The sequence below is a fragment of the Ovis canadensis genome, chromosome 26 (genome assembly GCF_042477335.2).
Source record: "Ovis canadensis isolate MfBH-ARS-UI-01 breed Bighorn chromosome 26, ARS-UI_OviCan_v2, whole genome shotgun sequence".
In the NCBI taxonomy this organism is placed as follows: Eukaryota; Metazoa; Chordata; class Mammalia; order Artiodactyla; family Bovidae; genus Ovis; species Ovis canadensis.
This window is the reverse complement of record NC_091270.1, coordinates 51,443,544-51,462,690: the sequence shown is the minus strand read 5'-3', so window position 1 is coordinate 51,462,690 and position 19,147 is coordinate 51,443,544. Positions and strand designations below refer to the sequence as shown.

General features: G+C 45.1%; 1 protein-coding gene and 1 non-coding gene across 5 annotated transcripts in view; both read left to right on the top strand.

The window, feature by feature from the left end:
* Positions 1-19,147, top strand: part of ZMAT4 (zinc finger matrin-type 4) — a 366,351-nt gene that overhangs the window by 91,269 nt on the left and 255,935 nt on the right. The gene's annotated exons all lie outside the window — the stretch shown is intronic.
* Positions 4,610-4,681, top strand: TRNAC-GCA (transfer RNA cysteine (anticodon GCA)). The gene has a single exon. It is a non-coding gene; the product is annotated as a tRNA-Cys (tRNA).

The following is a 19,147-nucleotide window of genomic DNA, read 5'->3' as shown; positions in this document are numbered from 1 at the left end:
AATGTATATTGCCTTGCGGCTGTGTGTATTTTATTTACTTATTTGTTTATTTTTTAATTATTACTGGAGTATAGCTGCGTTCAGTGTTGTGTTAGTTTTTTCTGTACGACAAAGTGAGTCAGCTCTTCGTGTACAGGCATCTCCTCTTCTTTTGGATTTCGTTCCCACCTAGGTCAACACAGAGCACTGGGGAGAGCCCCCTGCGCGGTACAGGAGGTTCTCATTCGTTATCTGTTTCATAGATAGCATCAACAGCGTGTAGATGTCAGGCCCAATCTCCCGACTCATCCCCCCACCCCTTCCCCTCCTTGGTGACCCTGTGTTTGTTCCCTATGTCTGTGTCTCTATTTCTGCTTTGTCAATAGGCTCATTGGTACCAGCTTTCTAGATTCCACATTTAAGTGATATTGTGTGATATTAAGTGTCTCTTTCTGACTGACTTCACTCTATATGACAGGTTCTAGGTCCATCCACGTCTCTGCAAATGGCACTATTTCTTTCCTTTTATGGCTGAGTAATGTTCCATTGTGTGGTCTTCCCAGGTCGCACAGTGGAAAAGAGCCCAGCTGCCAATACAGGAGATGGCAAGAGATGTGGGTTCAATCCCTGGGTGGGGAAGATCCCCTGGAGGAGGAAATGGCAACCCACTCCGGAATTCTTGCCTGGAAAATCCCATGGACAGAGGAGCCTGGTGGGCAGCAGTCCATGGGGTCGTGCAGAGTCGCACACGGCTGCCTGACTGAGCACAGCACGCACGGCATTCTGTGGTGCACACACGGTATGCCATATACACGTGGTGTATATGTACCACGTCTTGATCCATTCCTCTGTTGACAGACATTTAGGTTGCTTCTTTGCCGCGGCTCTCGTAAACAGTGCTGCTCTGTGAAGTTTGGCATAACTTTTATTCTAACGTGGTTTTAGATTTATGGGAAAGTTGCAAATATGGTATGCAGTGCTGTGGTGAACCCTGACCCCATCTCCCCTGCTATTAACATCTCGAGTTACTATGGTACCTTTGTCACAGCTAAGAGACCAAGATTGATGCATGATCATTATTTTATAATGTGCATTGTCAAGTATGAAGTCCATTCTTTATTCAGATTTCCTTAGTTTTTACCTCATGTGCTTTTCCAGCTCTAGGATCCTGTCCAGGATTCCGCGTTACACCTAGTCATAGAGTGTCCTTAGGCTCTTGTAGGTGTGACAGTTTCTCTGGCTTTTTTTTTTTTCCCATTATGTGTTTATTTGGCTGTTTATTTGGTCTTAGTTGCAATGCGTGGGATCCGGTTCACTGACCAGGACTGGAACCTGGGCCCCTTGCACTGGGAGCAAGGAATCTGAGTCACTGGACCACCAGGGAAGGGCCTGACTTTCATTGTTTGTGGTGACCTTGATAATTTCTAGGGTTCCTGGCCAGACGTTTGGTAGAAGGACCGGCCGTGGATGTTTGTTTGCTGTGCTTCTCATGGTGAGAGGGGTTGCTGGTTCTCGGTGGGGAGGATCCCAGACGTGAAGTGCTGTTCCCGTCACGTCATTTGCAGTGTCTGGTTATCAAGTGGCTGCGCCCCTGGTCACGGTGACCTGGAGCTCCTGGCTCTGGATTCTGTTCGTATATTTCTCCACTGCAAATGTACCCTTTCCTCCTCTTCTGTGTTGGGATCTTTGGAAGGAAGACATTATGCACGGTGCAGGCATATATTCTTAGTGGCATCACGATGTGAGCTTTGTTCTTCTCTTGCTGTTATGTTCAGCAGGATGCGTTTAAGTATCATCTGTGCTGCTACATGTATGTCTGATATCTTCCCTCTTCCTGCTGCTCGACACTCTTTAGTGAGCATCTCTCACATTTTGACTTTTCCATTCCTTCAGGGTTGGATACTTACATTGCTTCCAGTCCCCCATGCACACAAGTGATGGTGGACAAACATTGTGAACCATGTTTCCTAAGGGACCTGTGTGAGCATTTTTCTGAGCTGGACATGCAGGCCTAAAGGGCCCTTGTACCTCAGAAGCCCTGTTATCTCTTACTTTCACTGAGCCTCACTCAGGGAAGAGTTGGCATGCTCTGGGTCCCCCAGCCACATTTCTGACGATAACTGGTTTTGTCTGGCTTTCTCATTTTGTTCTAATCTAGTTGCTACGTGATATCTTGTCACATGAAATTGCATTTCTCTAATTATTATAAAGCTTGAACAACTGTTTGTATACATTCTAGCCCTTTTAAAAATACAAAAGTATTAAAATTTTTATTAAATGCTATAAATCAAATCAATAGGCTCAGAGAAAAATAACATCAGTGGATAGTGAAAAATGCACTCAGTACAATTCATCATCAATTTCATGTTTGGCCATGTTTTTTTACTAGTTTTCTGTGCACAAAAGATGTATTTCCTTGATAATTTGAAAGAACTAATAGAAAGAATTCATTCTGAAGGTTTTTCTTTTTTTAAATAATGATTTGGTAACCTTCCATTTCTTGGCTATGAATGATTATTGCTCTATTCAGATTTTGCTGATTTTCTTAAGTCATTTTATTAAATTAATTTTCTTAGAAGATTCTCTATTTTTAAAGACTGATTCTTATAGATGGAATTAAATAGACCTCTACCACAATTAATTATTCTTTTTTCTAGCTGTTATAATAGCTTTATAAAAAAAAGCTTTTTATTTTATATTGGAGTGAACAGCAAAGGGATTCAGCCATACATATACGTGTATCGATTCTCCCCCAGACTCCCCTCCTGTTCAGCCAACCACAGAACATTGAGCAGAGTTCCCTGTGCTCTGTAGGGCCTTGTTGGTTATCCATTTAAAATGTGCAGTGTGTACATGCCGATCCCAAGCTTCCTAACTATTCCTACCTCCAATCTCCTCCCCAGCCCCATGCAAGTTTGTTCTCTAAGTCTTTGAGAAACTGTTCTACTGAAGTCAGGCAGAGAAAGAGAAATAGCATATGACATCCCTTATATGCAGAATCTAAAAAGATATTTAGACATTTTTCAATAGAAATGAATCAAAAAAAAAAAAAGCAGAAACAGATTCACAAACTTGTTAATTAGCCCTTTTGCTTTCCTTTTCTTGTTGCTGATTGCTTTTCCTATCGTCAATTTTTCTATCGGTATTCTTGTATTTTTCTTTTTGATTTCCTCGTATATTCCTCCTTGGGTTTGGACATTGGAAATACCTTATCCCATTCAGTCATCAGCCTGCCAATGCAGGAGGCACTGGGGACACAGGTTCTATTCTTGGATCAGGAAGATCTCCGGGAGAAGGAAATGGCAACCCACTCCAGCATTCTTGCTGGAGAGGCCCCTGGACAGAGGAATCTGGCAGTCTGCAGTCTCTGGGGTTGCAAAGAGTTGGGCATAACGTAGCACTCATGCCCATGACGCATATTCAGCCATCTTCTTATCATGTCTGCTCTTGATGTCCTTTGTTAATTTTATTTGTTGAACTTGTTCATTTTCATGTGATACATTTAATAAACTTTTTCCTCTGTGTTTTCCTTAAGAAATCCTTTCATTGATTGGTCACAAAAGCATTAAGTATCCCAGCTCCTATTAATCTGACACTTCTGTTTTCACATTCATGCCTTTAACTCTATTTGGAGTCTGCCTTTGTATCACGTATAAGGTGCGAATCAACTTTGGTTTTCCTCCATACAGTGAGCCACTCTTCCTACCACCATCTACGGTCCATTCATTCACCATGGTGTGGCTCAGTTCAGTCCAGTTGCTCATTTGTGTCCAATCTTTGCGACCCCACGGACTGCAGCACCCCAGGCTTTCCTGTCCGTCACCAACTCCCGGAGCTTGCTCAAACTCATGTCCATTGAGTCAGTGATTCCATCCAACCATCTCATCCTCTGTCATCCCCTTCTCCTTCTGCCTTCAATCTTTCCCAGCATCAGGGTCTTTTCCATTGAGTCAGTTCTTTGCAACAGGTGGCCAAAGTATTGGAGTTTTAGCTTCAGCATCCATCCTTCCAGTGAATATTCAGGACTGACTTCCTTCAGGATGGACTGGTTGGATCTCCTTGCTGTCCACGGGACTCTCAAGAGTCTTCTCCAACACTGCAGTTCAAAAGCATCCATTCTTCAGTGCTCAGCTTTCTTTATGGTCTTTATGATGTGGTTGGTGTCACCATTATCATCTGTTCATCTTCCACACATGCTTGTCTCCAAACCAGACCTTTCTATTCTGCCCCATGGTTCTGTCTATCCAGGCCAGTCAGTACAGGATTTAATTACTGTGAGTTGGTGTCGTGTCTTAATATCCGAGAGAGACCAGTCGCACTTCTTTCCTCTTCTGTTGCAGAGCTGTCTTGGCTGGTTAGGCAGTGTCCTGTTGTGCTGTTCATATTCATGCTTGGCTAAGTATACACACTCAGTCGAAATTTTGACTGGAATTCCATCACATTGAAGAGTGAATTTCAGCAGAATGTGTACCTTTATAGTATCAAGTCATCTTAAAGCAGGGGTATCTATCCATATATTCAATTTACATTACAGTTTCAGTGAAATGTAACTCAATGCATTATTGACCAGAGGATTTTTTGCAGAAACTAATACCTGTGGCATTAATATGTCTCTGGTCAGTAATAGGTTTCCCTGGTGGCTCAGACGGTAAAGCATCTGCCTGCAATGCAGGAGACCCAGGTTCGATTCCTGGGTCGGGAAGATCCTCTGGAGAAGGAAATGGCAATCCACTCCAGTACTCTTGCCCGGAAAATCCCATGGACGGAGGAGCCTGATAGGCTACAGTCCATGGGGTCGTGAAGAGTCAGACACAACTGAGCGACTTCACTTTCTTTCACTGCTCAGTAGTGGGTTAATAAACACAGAACCTTTGAGCCTGTATGCAACTGCTGGGTAATTTACTTCTCCATGATTATTTATTCCCTTCTATTCTTCTGTCAAGTTTTAATCACTCCTCTTCAACTAAATTGGAATTGTGATGAGGACTAAGGGTTATGCTTTTAATTTCTTCTCCCCCCTCTCACTGTATTTGAACCTAGAGGGTCATAATGAATGGCAGTTGTTATTTTTTTTAAAGTTAATTGATATGCAGGATAAATACCTTAGAGAAGGTAATTTTTTCCTGGCCTCCTCGTTTACAGTTTTGGTCTTTGATTTTCCCTCTTTACTGATTTTCTTGCCTATTGCATGCTTTTCTTTTGTTGGCTCCCCTGGGTGAGAATGCCTAATGTGGCTTTGTAACTGTAGCTCATACCTCTCCTGCTTATCGAGTGAGGCTGAGCACTCTTTTTTCGCAGAGTGGTGCATTCCCTCTTGGGTTGAGGGGTGTCACTTAAAACTCAGCTGTGTCAATAAGTGACGGTGAGTCTTTGGCTTTATACAACTGCATTGCCATCCATTAGAAAGGTGTTAACATTTATTGCCAAGCTGTCTCTTAAATATCCTGTAATAAAAAGCCAGTGAATGCAGTCTTTTTTTCCCCCTCTAATTTCATCCTCAAGCTGCATTTTCATTACACATCTTCTTTTCAAAGTGCTGTAACATTTGTTATGGAAACCTTTATTGTTTTAGGTGCTCCCGTGGTAGTCTTCTTTGATTTAGAGAACAAAAAAAGTTTTAGTAAGAGAAAGTCATAGTAGATGCTTCTTTCTTTGGCTCATGGCATGTTGGACCCCAGCCCTATTAGCTGTTTGGCTCTGTTTGCTCTTTAATTTCTTCATGATGATCCAGAAACGTGGTTGGACCTGCACCTTTGCTGCTGCTAAGTCACTTCAGTTATATCCGACTCTGTGTGACCCCATAGACGGCAGCCCACCAGGCTCCCCCGTCCCTGGGATTCTCCAGGCAAGAGTACTGGAGTGGGTTGCCATTTCCTCCTCCAATGCATGAAAGTGAAAAGTGAAAGTGAAGTCACTCAGTCGTGTCCAACTCTTAGCGACCCCATGGACTGCAGCCTACCAGGCTCCTCCGTCCGTGGGATTCTCCAGGCAAGGGTACTGGAGTGGGGTGCCATTGCCTTCTCTGCACCTCATCTAAACCCACATAATAAAGATGTATGATAATGAGGTTGTCCAAGTTGAAAAGCTGTTTGAACCTATGTCACTGTGCAAAGAATTCATCATGTTATTTGCTTTAGGGACTATCTGTAATGAGAAGGCAAGACCCTGTTTGGAAGAAATAATTCAAAACTGGATAAGCTGAGGGCACTAAAAAGTGTGGTAGCCCTTGGCCCTGGGAGTTGGAGAACCCGGATGTCTTTGGAACGGCATGGCATGTCGGAGATGACACACGGGGGCATGGTGTTTATGGACTAATCAATCTGCTGATTCTGTTGAGGTGGAAACAGAAGTTAATCTGAGGTCACTGGGCTTCTGCGACATTTAGAATTTCCCTTGAAATGTTTTCTGAGTGAAGGAATACCAAGTGTATGTTTACTACAGTAGCACCTTAGACACCAAAATGTGTTTGCTCAGGAAAGCAGTCTTGCAGCTGAAATATTAATGTGGCAGAAATAACACATTCTCTGTTTAATAAAAATGCAACTTCACGCTGGGTGGTAAAGACCAGGGCTATCCCCTCAGTCTTGGGAAGACGTGAAACTCCAAGCGCATAAATGGCTTCATGCCCACCCCGCACGCCCTGACTTCCAGGGGTTGTCTCCACAATTCAAGAGGTCTTATTCTGCCCTCTGGAAATGTTCATCTGGGAAACTGCGAAACCTCTTCAGCTTGCTTTTAATGCTGTTTAAGACACACTGGTCCGTGCTCTTATATTTGGATCAGCCAAGAGGTATAGGATTCTAAGAGGTGGTTGACTCACTGCAATTTCTGAACATCTTCTTCCAAGTCAGGAGCCTGGTGATGAACACCTCTGATGTTTGCCTGCATTTATTCTCCCAACATACTTTTTGAACATCTCTGCTGTGTAAATGCAGCATAATCGTTTCTATTTTCCTCCTCTACGGGGAACCTGAGATGAAAAAGACAAAGCTCTGACACTCATTTGGATAAAGTAGAAATGACAGCCATACAGATGAGAAGGTGAGGGAGTGTTAGGCAAGCGCAGGGACGTGTTATTCATCAGCGATTTAGGGTGACTTGGTTAGAGAGAAAATTCAGTTGGACTTCTTCTTCTCTAATGAAAGGTGGAAACTAAACTACCTGTGTCTTTTCTCTGGACTAGATTTGTACATTTTGTATATTTAAAAATTAAAAGGGAGAAATACGGTTGTTTACCAGAACAAAAACCTCATTATGGCAGCATGTTTCTGAAAATTAAGGTCACTCAAGGTCACACGTCAAGAAGTCTTGCGTCTCTGACCTTGGACGCTTGTCCTGTGTATGCCTGTGAGGAAGTGCTTATTTCCTGTCTTTAGGAAAGAAAGTCGATTCAAATGCCCTGACTTAGGAAAAAAAGAAAACCAGAAACGAAGCCTCGTGATGCCCTGTGTCTGCTTCTGTGGAGGTGGAGGTTGGCAGCTCTGAGATTCCAGGGAGTGTTGACACTGTTGACTGAACTGTCTGGATGCGAGACATTTCAGGCTTCTCACACATGGTACAATGATGTAGTCTTGTGACCCTGCAAACATTTTTACTCTTCAAAAATTTTAATAATCATTTTAATGCATTTGTTTTGCCAGGTCTAAAGAGGAATCATGTTCCTTTTCTGTGGTTACACAAGATATTTTTTTATGGATTAAGACGTTAGATTATTAAATTACTGTTTCTCAGACAGGAATCATCAGATCCTTAAGAATACTATTCTTGTGGACACTTGAGAATTTCTTCTTTTACCTTGATTTGAGACACGTTGCATCTTACAGCCCACAATTCAATTACTCCTTTGGGGGCTTCATACTTTTAAATTGCTATTGAGTTCCATGGTCTCCAGATTTGGTGAACTGATGGTTTAGATGACCGGATGATCATTCGACTGATGGATCTAACCATTGATTTTATCTGTTTTCCAAGTAGGTTGGTGCTGTTTTAAAATTTTTCTTTCATACTTTTATGTGTTTGACTAGCTGACTTTCTTTTATATGTTGAAATTGAAAACCACTTAAGAGGCTTCAGAGACCTCAAGAGAAAGCTCCAATGGTGAAAGCAGTAGATCTATGAATTTGGAACAAATTAAAAAAAAACCAGTTTGTTTCCATTCTTGTCTGACTCTGTTCCTCTTTTTCCATTAGATATCAGAGATAAAATATCTGTCTCTGTTGTATGAGAGAGAAAAACAGAATTTTTGATGATCTGTTTTCTTTCTATCTATTAATATCTATCAATCAATCAACAGAAACAGTCAAAGAAAGGGATGTGCGTGTGTGTTCAGTTGTGCCCGACTCTTTTCGACCCCATGGGCTGCAACTCACCAGGCTCCTCTGTCCATGGGATTTCCCAGGCAAGAATACTGGAGTGGGTTGTCATTTTCTTCTCCAGGGGATCTTCCCGACCCAGGGATCAAACCTGTGTCTTAGGTGTCTCCTGCATTGGCAGGTAGATTCTTTACCACTGGGCCACCTGGGAAGCCACAGGAAGGGATAAGCTAGACTAGATGCTAATAAAGGTAATTTGATCCAATTGAGGAGAATTTGGTCTGAAAAAAAAAAAAATCCCTTGAAATGGTAGAAAGAGTTTAGAAATCCGGAGTGCAGAAGGAGGTCGGGGTGGAGGTGATCTGTGCACCAAAGTGCCTCTAATTTTAGCTGCTATTTTATTCACTGATAAAACACTGGGCTGGCCCAGGATCAAACCCTAGGAAGTAGAGTTGAGAAGCAGCAAGGCAGTAAAGAGAAGGGGAAATACATCTCAGCCAAGTGCTGCTTTGGGAAAGTGAGTATGAATTATCTACTTTGTCAACAAAGTTTCCTTGTCAGAGCCAACAGAAGTTGGGAGGGATCCGAACCATGAGGAACATCGGCGGAGAACCTCATGGCTCTAAAATGGTCTGAATGTGTGCCATGTTTGGAAACTCAAGGCAGCTCTTCCAGGTGGAATCAGTCAGGGAGCAGAGACGTTGATCAGTTTCTAAGTGTTCGGCTTTTTAGCAGCATCTTTCTTTTCAGATAGTTTGCAACAGGGTTTGAGAAATAAGATGCCCTGCCCTCTGTGGGTTCTCATGCATTAACAGCTGGTGACCAGGACCTTGGCATCATGTCCTGAAGGTTGGCACGACCACATCCCACTGTGGGGCTGGGTGAACAGTTGTCAGTGGAGGAGGAGAACCAAATAGAAAATTCTCCCTGAGAGGCATGTGGGACATGAGGCTGCATATCGGGTCTCTGAGTGGAGCTGCCCTGGTGCATATTTGGATTTAAAGTTTTCTGAAGGGCTTCCCTTGGGGCTCAGCTGGTACAGAATTCGCCTGCAGTGCAGGAGACCTGGGTTTGATCCCTGCGTTGGGAAGATCCCTTGGAGAAGGGGAAGGCAACTCACTCCAGTATTGTGGCCTGGAGAATTCCATGGACTGTATAATATAGTCCACGGGGTTGCAAAGAGTCAGAGACGGCTGAGCGACTTAAAAATTTTTTTTTCTGAAGACGTGCGCAGCTTCAGAGGAGGTGAGGAGACGAGCCAGGGTCATACCTCCTGTAGACGCCCCCTCTCTAGGTGCTAGCTGAGCCCTCCTGTCTCCCTGCTCTGAAGCTGAGGGTGACAGTCAAGAGGGAGGGAGGGAGGGAGAAAGCCTGGGACACCTGACACCCTCCCCTAGGAGGTCACCCAAGGGACCTGCCAGTCCCCAGCACTCCCCAACCTGTTTCCCACCTGGCACACCCCTGGAGTCACGGCACGCCCATCACACCCTGAGGACGCTGCCTGACGTGCCCCCCTCCCCAAGCTCCTCTTGATGGCAGCGCTTCCATTCACCTAGGACCTGGCACTGCCCTGGCCTCCACATGGGTCATCTCGTGTCATTCCTTGAAGGACTCTCAAGTGGCAGATGTTGTGATTTTAGCCTTTTCCTCTGAGGAGAGTCCTCCTGGGCTTTCCTGGTGACTCAGATGGTAAAGCGTCTGCCTGCAATGCGGGAGACCCGGGTTCGATCCCAGGGAGGGGAAGATCCCCTGGAGAGGGAAATGGCAACCCAACCTGGTACTCTTGCCTGGAAAATTCCATGGCCAAAGGAGCCTGATGGGCTACAGTCCATGGGGTCGCAAAGAGTCAGACATAACTGAGCAACTTCACTTCTTTCTGAGGATGCTGTTGTTTAGAATAAGTTGCATAGTTTGCCCGGGTGCAGGACTCGGAATCTGTTATGTGGGGAATTCCCCAGATGCCACCTGCTTTGATCCTAGCACGCTCCTCCTTCCTCTGAGAAAGGACAGCTGACAATGCTGTTGAATTCAGCTGTTATCTTCAATGCAGCAAGCCTGGTGCTGTGCTTTTAAAATGTGCCAGGCACTGAGCACTAGAATGCATGTGCTTGGCTGTGTCTGACTCTTTGCGACCCCATGAACTGTAGCCCACCAGGCTCCTCAATCCTGGAATTTTCCAGGCAAGAATACTGAGGTGAAATGCCATTTCTGTCTCCAGGGGATCTTCCTGACCCAGGGATCAAACCCAGGTTTCTTGTATCTTCTGATTGCAGGCAGATGTCCCATTCTGTTGTTTTCCTCCATTTCTTTTCATTGATCTCTGAGGAAGCCTTTCTTATCTCTTCTTGCTATTCTTTGGAACTCTGCATTCAGTTCAGTTCAGTTCAGTTCAGTCGCTCAGTCGTGTCTGACTCTTTGTGTCCCCATGAATCACAGCACGTCAGGCCTCCCTGTCCATCACCAACTCCCGGAGTTCACTCAGACTCACATCCATCGAGTCAGTGATGCCATCCAGCCATCTCATCCTCTAACATCCCCTTCTCCTCCTGCCCCCAATCCCTCCCAACATCAGAGTATTTTCCAATGAGTCAACTCTTCACATGAGGTAGCCAAAGTACTGGAGTTTCAGCTTTAGCATCATCCCTTCCAAAGAAATCCCAGGGCTGATCTCCTTTAGGATGGACTGGTTGGATCTCCTTGCAGTCCAAGGGACCCTCAGGAGTCTTCTCCAACACCACAGTTCAAAAGCATCAATTCTTCAGCACTCAGCCTTCTTCACAGTCCAACTCTCACATCCATACATGACTACTGGAAAGACCATAGCCTTGACTAGACGGACCTTAGGCAGCAAAGTAATGTCTCTGCTTTTGAATATGCTATCTAGGTTGGTCATAACTTTCCTTCCAAGGAGTAAGCGTCTTTTAATTTCATGGCTGCAGTCACCATCTGCAGTGATTTTGGAGCCCCCAAAAAACAAAGTCTGACACTGTTTCCACTGTTTCCCCATCTATTTCCCATGAAGTGATGGGACCAGATGCCATGATCTTTGTTTTCTGAATGTTGAGCTTTAAGCCAACTTTTTCACTCTCCTCTTTCACTTTCATCAACAGGCTTTTTAGTTCCTCTTCACTTTCTGCCATAAGAGTGGTGTCATCTGCATATCTGAGGTTATTGATATTTCTCCCGGCAATCTTGATTCCAGCTTGTGTTTCCTCCAGCCCAGCGTTTCTCATGATGCACTCTGCATAGAAGTTAAATAAGCAGGGTGACAATATATAGCCATGCTTATACCTTTCCTTTTCTCCTTTTTCGCTTCTCTTCTTTTCACAGCTATTTGTAAGGCCTTCTCAGACAGCTATTTTGCTTTTTTGCATTTCTTTTCCATGGAGATGGTCTTGATCCCTGTCTCCTGTACAATGTCACGAACCTCATTCCATAGTTCATCAGGCACTCACTCTATCTATCAGATCTAGTCCCTTAAATCTATTTCTCACTTCCACTGTATAATCATAAGGGATTTGATTTAGGTCATACCTGAATGGTCTAGCAGGTTTCCCTACTTTCTTCAATTTAAGACTGAATTTGGCAATAAGGAGTTCATGATCTGAGCCACAGTCAGCTCCTGGTCTTGTTTTTGTTGACTATATAGAATTTCTCTATCTTTGGCTGCAAAGAATATAATCTATATGATTTCAGTGTTGACCATCTGGTGATGTCAATGTGTAGAGTCTTCTCTTGTGTTGTTGGAAGAAGGTGTTTGCTATGACCAGTGCATTTTCTTGGCAAAACTCTATTAGTCTTTGCCCTGCTTCATTCTGTATTCCAAGGCCAAATTTGCCTGTTACTCCAGGTGTTTCTTGACTTCCTACTTTTGCATTCCAGTCCCCTATAATGAAAAGGACATCTTTTTTGGGTGTTAGTTCTAAAAGGTCTTATAGGTCTTCATAGAACTGTTCAACTTCAGCATCTTCAGCATTACTGGTTGGGGCATAGACTTAGATTACTGTGATATTGAATGGTTTGCCTTGGAAATGAACAGAGATCTCTTCAAGAAAATTAGAGACACCAAGGGAACATTTCATGCAAAGATGGGCTCGATAAAGGACAGAAATGGTCTGGACCTAACAGAAGTAGAAGATATTAAGAAGAGGTGGAAAGAATACACAGAAGAACTGTACAAAAAAGATCTTCAAGACCAAGATAATCATGATGGTGTGATCACTCACCTAGAGCCAGACATCCTGGAATGTGAAGTCAAGTGGGCCTTAGAAAGCATCACTACAAACAAAGCTAGTGGAGTTGATGGAATTCCAGTTGAGCTATTTCAAATCCTGAAAGATGATGCTGTGAAAGTGCTGCATGCAATATGCCAGCAAATTTGGAAAACTCAGCAGTGGCCACAGGACTGGAAAAGGTCCGTTTTCATTCCAATCCCAAAGAAAGGCAATGCCAAAGAATGCTCAAACTACTGCACAATTGCACTCATCTCACATGCTAGTAAAATAATGCTCAAAATTCTCCAAGCCAGGCTTTAGCAATACATGAACCATGAACTTCCAGATGTTCAAGCTGATTTTAGAAAAGGCCAAGGAACCAGATATCAAATTGCCAACATCCACTAGATCATGGAAAAAGCAAGAGAGTTCCAGAAAAACATCTATTTCTGCTTTCTTGACTATACATAAGCCTTTGACTGTGTGGATCACAATAAACTGTGGAAAATTCTGAAAGAGATGGGAATACCAGACCACCTGACCTGCCTCTTGAGAAACCTATATGCAGGTCAGGAAGCAACAGTTAGAACTGGACATGGAAAAACAGACTAGTTCCAAATAGGAAAAGGAGTACGTCAAGGCTGTATCTTGTCACCCTGCTTATTTAACTTCTATGCAGAGTACATCATGAGAAATGCTGGACTGGAAGAAGCACAAGCTGGAATCAAGATTGCCGGGAGAAATATCAATAACCTCAGATATGCAGATGACACCACCCTTATGGCAGAAAGTGAAGAGGAACTAAAAAGCCTGTTGATGAAAGTGAAAGAGGAGAGTGAAAAAGTTGGCTTAAAGCTCAGCATTCATAAAACTGCGATCATGGCATCTGGTCCCATCACTTCATGGGAAATAGATGGGGAAACAGTGGAAACAGTGTCAGACTTTATTTTTGGGGGCTCCAAAATCACTGCAGATGGTGAGTGCAGCCATGAAATTAAAAGACGCTTACTCCTTGGAAGGAAAGTTATGACCAACCTAGATAGCATATTTAAAAACAGAGACATTACTTTACCAACAAAGGTCCATCTAGTCAAGGCTATGGTTTTTCCAGTAGTCATGTATGGATGTGAGAGTTGGACTGTGAAGAAAGCTGAGCACTGAAGAATTGATGCTTCTGAACTGTGGTGTTGGAGAAGACTCTTGAGGGTCCCTTGGACTGCAAGGAGATCCAACCAGTCCATTCTGAAGGAGATCAGCCTTGGTATTTCTTTGGAGGGAATGATGCTGAAGCTGAAACTCCAGTACTTTGGCTACCTCATGCGAAGAGTTGACTCACTGGAAAAGCCTCTGATGCTGGGAGGGATTGGGGGCAGGAGGAGAAGGGGATGTTAGAGGATGAGATGGCTGGATGGCATCACGGACTTGATGGATGTGAGTCTGAGTGAACTCCGGGAGTTGATGATGGACAGGGAGGCGTGGTGTGCTGTGATTCATGGGGTCACAAAGAGTTGGACACGACTGAGCTACTGAACTGACTGAACTGAATGCCACCTGGGAAGCCCTGGGGCCCAAGATCAGAGGGTGAATGGTGACTGCCTGGGGCTCCTAGAGCACAGGGATGTCTGCGTGAGTGGTTGCTCTACATGTCAAATTGCCGCAGGGGTTAGGTCAGACCCACCCTAACCCCTGGACAGGGGCTGGGCTCTGTTGTGGATAGGACATGGTAGATCACTGGGTGGGACTCACCGAGGGGAGGTGACCGGGCTCAGAAGTTTTCAGCAGTTAGACTTGGGGAAAAGGCAGCTCCAGGCTGAGGGCACAAAGCTGCAGAGTCAGAGTAAAGATGAAAGGTGTGCAGCCTGGCTTTGCTGGAGTGCAGAGCACGTGCGGTGAGCCCCAAAGTGGAGATCAGGGGATCGGCCAACCCCCGAGGTAAGGGGACCCTGTAGGGCTGGAAGACTTGGGGCTGGTGTGACTCCTGGCTGGGGTTGGTCTGTTTTTCAAGCAGAGTGGGTGGGTCTTTGGCCTAGAACTTCATGCAGCATTATTGTTATTGTTGTTCAGTTGCTCAGTCATGTCCGACTCTTTGCGACGCCATGGGCTGCAGCAAGCTAGGCTTCCCTATCCTTTACTATCTCCCTGAGTTTGTTCAAACTCATGTCCATTGAGTTGATGGTGTCATCCAACCATCTCATCCTCTGTTGTCCCCTTTTCCTCCTGCCCTCTATCTTTCCCAGCATCAGGGTCTTTTCCAATGAGTGGGCTCTTCACATCAGGTAGCCAAAGTATTGGAGCTTCAGCTTCAGCATCAGTCCTTCCAATAAACATTCAGGACTGATTTCCTTTAGGTTGGACTGGTTGGATATCCTTGCTGTCCAAGGGACTCTCAAGAGTTTTCTCCAACACCACAGTTCAAAAGCATCAATTTTTCAGCACTCAGCTTTCTTTATGGTCCAGCTCTCACATCCATACATGACTACTGGAAAACCATAGGTTTGACTATACAGAACTTGATCGGCAAAGTGATGTCTCAGCTCTTCAATATGCTATCTAGATTGGTCATAGCTCTTCTTTAAAGGAGCAAGTGTCTTTTAATTTCTTGGCTGCAGTCCCTGTCTTCAGTGATTTTGGAGCCCAGGAAAATAATGTCTGTCACTGTCTCCATTGTTTCCCCATCTATTTGCCATGAAATGATGGGATTAGATTCCTTGATCTTAGTTTTCTGAATGTTGACTTTTAAGCCAGCTTTTTCACTCTCCTCTTTCACCTTCATCAAGAGGCTCTTAAGTTCCTCTTCACTTTCTGCCATTAGGGTGGTGTCAACTGCATATCTAAGGTTCGCTTTCCAACACCCAGACTGGATTCAAGGAAGAAGCAAAAGGCAATAATGTGAAAGCTGCTTCAGGCGTCCAAATCCAGGCACCTTCGCCTCCCGTCTGGGCAGCAACTGTGTGGGGAGGAAGGAGACACTGTTCTCATTAGTGCCGTGAGGCAGAAGTACAGGTCTGCAGTTTTCAAAGTTTTCTTTGTCTTCTTTTTTCTTTTTCTAAATACCACCAAGACAGTGACAAAGGGCCAGGTGAAATTCCAGGGTGGTGGTGAGCAGACAGCGTTGTGAATTGCTCTGTGAATTGCTGATTTAAGCACTTGCTCTTTACCTTCGCCTGAGCTAAATGGCACACAAAGACGCATCCTGAGATGGAATATTAATGTTCTCCTCATTTCAGCAGTGATGTGAGTAAATCATGTAGGGACCACGCCCCTAAAGGGAAAGGGTAGGGGAGGGTGGAGGCTGCTGTAATGTTTGGGCGGAACAGAGCGGTGTTGATGTCTCCTCTCCCTCCGTGTGTTTCGGAGCTTCGGCAGGTGCATGCTCCACGGGAGGTGCGCTCTGGATGCCTCGACCTTCCTTTCGAGGCAGGTCACGTATGGTGTAGAAACTTCCCCTTCTTTATAGACTCACCCATCTCTGCCAGCCAGAGTGAGGTGTTCTGGGGAGAGAGATTGCAGCATAAACCTCTCCATCGCCTCACATGGAGTTGCTATTTGAGACTCAAAGTGAAAGGAATGTGTGGGACTTTCCTGTTGGTCCAGTGAGTAGGACTCTGTGCTCCCAAGGAGGGGGGCCCAGATTCGACCCCCTGTCAAGGAATCAGATCCCACATGCTGCAACTAAGACCCGGGGCAGCCAAATAAATAATGGACATTTTTTTTTTAAAGGAAATGTAGAAAACGCAAAAGTCATAGCCACATTTTTAAGTACTTCTTTTGCTTCTCAAGTCTATTTTGTAATAGGGACGGATGAGAGCCTGTGTAAGCAGCGTCTTGTATCAACTCTAAGATACCAGTAATGGTGGTTTGGCATGCAAAGCATCACTCCGGGTGCTCAGGAATGCCATCAGTTTGTGATGTGCAGAACAGAGAATGTTCGTTATGAAGCATGGGGCAATTCTTATATGCAACATTGATGCAGTGGATTGTATCCAATAAATCTGGGGAGAAAGTTTGTCTCTGGAGCCCAAGAGCCTCAGCCCTTTAAATCAATACTGCTCTCCACTGAAGATTTTCCCAGTTGATGGGACAGCTTCCCAATCGATGTATCAGTGCAGCCAGTGAAAGTAACAAGGGAGCCTCCCCCTAGGGAGGAAGCAGGTGTTACCCTAAATTCTGCCCTCAGCTCAGGAAAAGCCGAGCTCTGCCTTGTGTCTCTGTAATTGTTAATTCTAACGTTAGCGAAGTTGGTGAGAAATCACACTAAAGAGCAGTTTGGTAGTCTGCTGATTGGGTGTGTCAGAAGGGGACCTTGCACCTTTCAAGGACTGATGGGTTGACGCGGTGGGCTCTCTGTGTTTTTAGGGTTCTTGTGCAGAAGTGCCTCTTCGCACGAGGGCAGTGCAGGGACAGTCACACCGTTGGTGGTGGCTGCCCAAGAGGTCTGTCCCTGGGTCAGGTGCTGTGATGGGAACACTTCCATAAACATGGCCCAGGTTGGGACTTGCAAGGCGAAAAGGCTGGGTCCAGAGCAGATATACGACTGGGGGCCCCGAGGGTGACCTCTATGGCAGGACTGTGAGCTACAATTGCTCAGGGGTCCTTAATGAGCAGATGCAGAAAAAGAAGCTCGGAGGACTCCTGGTGGCTTTGTCTGGGCTTCTAAGCCAACACCAAGTGCTTCTGCATCAGACACTTTCCCTTTTCGGATCTTCCAGCTCCCCGGCTCCTCCTCTGCTGTCAGGCTGATGAGGGTCCATTAGCTGCTATCCCTCAACCTCCCTCCTGTCCCATCGACAAGTTCTTGTTTTCCCTTTAACATAACCATTGTCAGGCTATCACCCAACAGGTCTGTGATGACAGCTGTCCAGCTGGGAACTTCGCTGAGACAGACTCCCAAGAAGAGAGAGAACAGGGGATATGGGCGTGGTACCGGGATGAGGACACCTGTGTCCTTAGGAAAGGGAAGGATCTGGGGACACGACGTTTCTGTTTTGAACCACCAAATTTGGCATCCTGATGCCAACAGCACACACTCAACCTGTGTGTGCTCAGGTCCTCAGTTGAGTCAGACTCTTTGCGACCCCGTAGACTATAGCCTGCCCGGCTCCTCTGTCCATGGAATTTTCCAGACAGGTTGCCATTTCCTCCTCTGGGGCATCTTCCCGACCCAGGGATCGAATGCACATCTCCTGCACTGGCAGGTGAATCCTTCACCACTGAGCCCCCCGGGAAGTCTACACACTCAATAATGAGGCAATGAAAGCCGTTAAGAAGAAGCCTGATGTAGAAGCCAGCCTGATAAGCCCTAGCAGGTTGTGCATGGGCTGGTGAAATGCCACACACTGTGTATATTTCCACTCGCGGTGCCCCAGGTTTGAGTAAATATCCACACTGCAGACAGGCCCTCCTCTCTAGTGTGTTGAGTGAAAACATCCCTGCATCCTGAGTCCCGGCAGATCCCAATGCCTCTCTTCAGCTCCTGGTATAGAGAACTATTTCCCATCTAGGCTCTTGAGGGCAGTTTCTTCCTTAATGTTTCCTGACCTCCCGATCAAGCTGCCGAGTTTCATTAGCTGAGTATTGTGTCATGTTAGGGACTTCCAGGAAGGGATCCCTGGGTTTTGTTTAATGATATTTATGTTTCAGTTCAAAAAATGCTGTTAAAGGTAAAATAAAAATAGTCCTTTGACCTCTCCTGGATCAGCCCACAGATAACTAATTCCAAGGGATTTCTTTTTGGTGAAATGGGCCATTCAGTTCAACCGAATGAGAATACAGGAGAATGGGGAGAAATAAACATGCTTTGTTTTCCATGGATGGAAGGGCTTCGGGAATGTACAGATCTGGGCAGAAAATACACGAGTGCATGCTTCTACCAAGATTACAAAGGGAAGGACCGGTCTGTCACATTTTCCGTAAAGGAGGTGACAAGAGGCATCCAGAGGGATCGTAATGACAGGGGTCACATCTCAGGGGACCCTTCAACCTTGAGAAGTCTGAGGGTGAACAAAAATGACCCAGATAAAAATAGAGTGGTCCCTGTCCTCATGGACCTGCTGGTTTGAAAACACTGGGGACACTGCTTGTCACCAGCTATTCATTTTATTTGGAAATGTTTGCAAGTGTTGGACTTCTTGGCATGACTTGGAGATGAGATTAAACTTCACCAGAGCTTCAGAAACACCCCCCAAATGGAAAATTTGTGATGCTTGAAAGGAAGCAGCAAATTTCGCAAAAGGATTTCCAGGCTGCTGTGAAGTCATGCTATTAGGAAAGGAAGGTCAGCCTTAGGCAGATTGGAAAGTCGGTGGAGCGTGTCTCTGGGACTTGTCTGAGCTCCTTCAGGGCCCCTTCTGCAGACATTAAGGCTGCCTTTCGCCCCAGGTGCACACAGCCTGTGCGGGCTTTTTCTCCTTGAGCTCACCTGTCCTTTAGTCTGTGTATTTGACCATGAAAGTCAAGATGCATTTTTTTTTCTTTTAAAATTAATTGACTCATTTTTTAGAGAAGTTTTAGGTTACCAAAAAAAAAACAAAAACAAAAACCAACTGAGCAGAAAGTACAGAGTTGCTGTATATTCACCTCTATTTCTCGTGCTCCTCGCATCTTGCACTGGTGTGGTGCATTTGTTATCATCCATGAACCTAT